The 5,000-nt window shown below is 44.7% G+C and overlaps 1 non-coding gene across 1 annotated transcript; it reads right to left on the reverse strand.

Annotated features, from left to right (window-relative positions):
• Window positions 1-1,282: 1,282 nt before the first annotated feature.
• Window positions 1,283-1,355, reverse strand: Trnar-gcg (transfer RNA arginine (anticodon GCG)). Its single transcript has one exon. It is a non-coding gene; the product is annotated as a tRNA-Arg (tRNA).
• Between the last annotated feature and the right edge of the window lie 3,645 nt (window positions 1,356-5,000).

The following is a 5,000-nucleotide window of genomic DNA, read 5'->3' on the forward strand; positions in this document are numbered from 1 at the left end:
GGGGGGGGTGGGGGTGCACACACACACACACACACACACACACACACACACACACACACACACCGTTGAACACACACATGCACGCGCACACAAACAAACGCACAATTATACCCGCACACACGCACGCACAGGCACTCGCACAAATACATACAAACACTCAGTTTCACACACACACACACACACACACACACACACACACACACACACACACACACACACACACACACACACACACACACACACACACACACACACACACACACACACACACACACCCTTCCCCCAACACACATGTGCGCGCGTGCACTGCAAACGAATGAATGAATGAACAGACGCACACCTACACACGCACGCACGCACGCACACACACACGCACACTCTCACACAAACACACACTCACACATGCACACACACGCCCATTTACATAGAAACACCCTCTCCTAAAAGCGGGGATTAAATTTTAAGAGTGGTGGCCAGTGACCCAGAACGAACAAAAGTCAAAGCTGGCAACTCAGGTTTGTATTCAGGGAAATTTACACGAAATGCACGCACGAGATACGACTTTTCTTTCTATTTTCTCTCTTTGGGACTTTCATTTGCGTTAGATCGGTTTTATATGAAAAACCGAAGAAAAGCCCTGCTATTTTGCACTGAGAAACTTTGGAAGCAGCGTGTTTACTCCTGGGTTTCGCTGTAGTACAATTACCCTCACTTACTTCCTCGCTTGCTTCAAAAGTAAGCACTTTTTCCGTCCCATGCATGCAAAATTGAGGATGTACTTCCGATGTCGCCCAAAACGTAGGAAGTTGTCGCAAACTACCATCAATTACTTTCTCACTTTGCTTCAAAGTAAGCCCTTCTTCCGGCCCATGCATACGAAAGTGAGGCAAGTTCTTCCGATGTCACTCAAAACTTCGGGAGTTTTCGCGAACTTCCCCCATAAGCATACGGGCACATGAGAGCTCCGGGCATGAGGGGCCACAAGAGCAAGGACAATTTATATTTTGGATGATTAATGAGATGAGGATGATTATAATGATGCTTTGGATTTCCAATTTGGTTTGAGACTACGTGACAGGGCAGCAATCTACGCTTACTGTCATAATATATCCTGGCGTCAACCAGGCCCGAGAACTGCGGCACCTCAGTATACAGAACCTGAGCACCCTCAAAGTCGCATTCGTTCAGTGAATGACACTCGGCTGTGTGATCCCAGCCTCCCCATAGGAACCATAGCACTTCCACTCTGGGTAGGAGCCGACCGTAGCCCGAAAAACCCACATGACCCTGATGGGATTCGAACCCACGACCTCCCGGCCCGCAGCCCGATGCGCTAACCACTGCGCTACGGGGTCCGGTCACAATTTTTTTTTACTTTCCTGGTAAATTGGAAAAACGATTATTTGGTACCAGCGTTTTACTTTCTGTTCTCATTGGTAGACTCCAGTCGCGTATATTGAGATATTAGTATTTCAGGTTTGTTCTTTACAAAGATTACCGTGATGTATGCATTTGTAACATTGGGCTCATCTTTTCGACGTTATACTTTTGCCCAAATCGTCATTCAGTAGTGATTTGTGTATTCATCTGTGATCATAAAATAAATCACAGTAGTCTTAGTCGCTGTCAGTTTTGAGCGCTAGTAAGCGGCTAAATGAGAGGCTGGGCGTGCAAGGCGACAGGGGGGAGGCCAGTGAGCTGCATTATGGATGAGGGTGCCGGTCACCAGGGACCAGGTCAGTTCCGTCATCCCTTCCTCACTCGCTGCACGCCGCTCTCACCCTGTCGGCCTCTTCCCCCGTCCTCCACTGGATCACACACCCACACGCATTGACTAAGCAATAGTCTAACAGCAAGAATTATACTTGTTCTTAACACGATTGCGATTAACAACCTATACGAATTACAAAAACAACGTCAACGTGCATAGATTTGATTTTGACACCAAGCCCTGATATTGTTGAAGAAATTCAGGTTTTACCGCCAATCTGCAGTGACCATTCGGTCCCGCTTGCAATTGTTAAAGGAAATAGTATAGGCAAAGCAAGTTATAAACGGTTGATTTATAATTATTCCAAATTGGACGTTGTCAGTTTAAAGGAAAAATTATGTAATGTGGATTGGCCGAGTATGGTCTCACTCAGTTCGATTGACGAAGCAGCAGAAGCATTTTCGGATACCCTAATGGATATGGTTACACAGTGTATGCCAGTTAAAGAAATAACTGTGAGAGAAGCGGATACACCCTGGATGACTGACGGTATTAAACGACTGATTGATAAAAAGAAAAAGATACACACATTAGCAAAACTATTGAATTCTGTTTGGATCTGGGATTTTTTCCGAAGAATTCGCAATAAATTAACTGATGTTATTCGATTGAGGAAAGCAGAATATTTAAAAGAATTGGATGATCGTGTTAGTTCACAAGACTGTTTTGGCAATAAAGATTGGTGGAAATTAGTAAAGTCGTTTATGTCACGCAAAGGTATGTCTTCAAATGAATTTCCTCCCATCGAAAACAATGGCCGTGTTTACTATTCCAATGTAGAAAAAGCAACAGTATTCAATGAATGTTTTGTAAAACAATCGGTATTGGATGATGATGATGATGAAGTTCCTGAAGTTAGAGAACAGAATACCACCATTGATTTTTTGATTATTGATGCTGCACACGTGCTTACTATGTTGAAGAATCTTGATGTACGCAAAGCCTCTGGTCCTGATTCTGTTTGAAATAGAGTTCTGGCTGCATGTGCAGATATTATTGCGATGCCACTCACTGCATTATTCAACAGATCTCTCGAAGAAGCCACAGTTCCTGCAATATGGAAGATAGCTAATGTAATTCCGATATAAGCTACTCACAAAAAGTTAAGGATCACTTGCACACAAATTCATCTTTCCAAATAAAAAAGCCAATGCGTTGGTATTTGGCAAACGTTTAATTCAATGCTTTAGTGATAACGATACAACATTTCCTTCAATTTTGAGCAATCGTTTGGTCTGTACATTTTATCAAAGTGTGTACGTATCAAAATTTAATTTCACAAAGTCGTTGAAATCACAAGACATGGCATTCAGATGCTCCCAAAAGTTCAGTAATGCGTGTAACCGCTCTGGCTGTTCTGGCACTCGACGCAGCGAGTCCTCATAGAGTTGACCAGGGTGGTGAAGATCATCTGTGGAAGCGCCTGCCACTCAGCCTGCAGCATCTGGTAGAGGTGCTGGACATCCCTGGGAGGGGGGTGGTTGCTCCTCACTTTGCGATCCAACTCATCCCAGAGGTTCTCAATCGGGTTGAGATCGGGACTGCATGCTGGCCATTCCATTATGTTGACTCCAGACTGCTGCAGGAAGTCGTTGACCACCCTTGCCCTGTGGGGGCGAGCGTTGTCATCCTGGTAGACAGCCTGCGGTCCAATCTGCTGCAGTGTAGGCACAGCCAGCGGTCGAAGGATCTCATCCCGGTATCGGAGGCCAGTCAGGTTACCCTGTACATGAAACAAAGGTGTTCTGTGGTGAAGGCTGAAGGCCCCCCCCCAGACCATTACAGAACCTCCACCAAAGGCCACCTTTTCTTGGACAGTGGCGTCACTGTAGCGTTCCCCTTGGCGCCTCCAGACCCTCAGTCGGTCGTCGTTGTGGTTCAGGGTGAAGCGTGATTCATCACTGAACAGGACGGACCATTGCTGACGTGTCCACCTCACGTGACGTCTGCAGAAGGCGCGGCGTGCTGCCCTATGGGCTGGAGTTAAGCGTGGCCGTACAGCTGGGCGACGAGAACGGAGGTTAAACCCATGAAGGCGATTCCGTATGGTCTGCTGGCTGATGTTGGTGTTAGTAGCCACCCTCAGCTGCCTTCGAATAATGCTTGAAGAGGCTGTTCTTGTTTGCAAGGCTAGTCGTTCAATGAGACGATCTTCACGCGGAGTTGTCTTCTTTGGTCGCCCAGGCTTGCGTCTTTCCTGGACCCTCCCAGTGGCTGTGAAACGTTGAATCAGTCTGACAATGACCGAGATGGACACGTGAAGTCGCCTGGCCACTTCTCGCTTGGGGACACCATCTTGGAACCATGCAACAGCTCGTCCCCTCTCAAACTCGTTCAATTTTCGTCGTGGAGGCATTGTCAGATAATGCCTAATACTGGTGGTATGTCTTCTCAAAAAGCCAAGCAAGTGACAGCATCTCACACATAAACAGCAGTGCTTGCACGTGCATAATGTTTTTTCCATGTGTTCGGGCTGAACGGTCCAAAACAAGGTCCTTTTTCGCAAGTTTCCGCTGTTTCTTTTGCTATCAAGCTCAGTAGTAGAGAATCCCGTGCAATGTTCCCACTAACACAACATCGCCCACTTGCAGCTGAACAAGAATTCATAACAATTTGGTTTGACTGAGAAATAAATAACAGTAGCGAATTGATTTTATTTAGCACCTGTTTTCTCATAGTGATCCTTAACTTTTTGTGAGTAGTGTATAAAAAAGGTGAAAAGGAATTATGTTCAAATTACCGACCAATATCACTTCTTAGCTGTGTAGGTAAAGTTATGGAAAGGTGTGTACAATGTCACGTGTTTGCTTATTTGAAGGAGTATAACCTGTTAACACCAGTTCAGTCCGGTTTTATTCCATGTGATTCAACTGTATACCAACTCATTTGTTTGTATAATGATATATGGGTGCGTCTCAGAAACTGATCCTTTTGTGTGTGCCATAATCAAATTAGCCCACAATTGAAACATACTGAATTTTAAATCATGATATTGGTATTTTTGAGAAGTAAAATGAATAAAGAAATAGTACAAACAAAACTGAGTATTTTGCATGATTATTATGAAGGTTGTTTTGCGAAAGAAATGATTAAATGCGTGAAAAATGGAGGTCTGATCTGTGACATGAACCATCAACTAGTTTTGTACCTCACTACAAGAATCGTTTAGAATGTCCAAGGACTGCTATTTTTGTTATGTGTGTTTGGTTTAAGTGTACTTGACAGTTGA

This window comes from Littorina saxatilis, linkage group LG15 (genome assembly GCF_037325665.1).
Source record: "Littorina saxatilis isolate snail1 linkage group LG15, US_GU_Lsax_2.0, whole genome shotgun sequence".
Classification (NCBI taxonomy): domain Eukaryota; kingdom Metazoa; phylum Mollusca; class Gastropoda; order Littorinimorpha; family Littorinidae; genus Littorina; species Littorina saxatilis.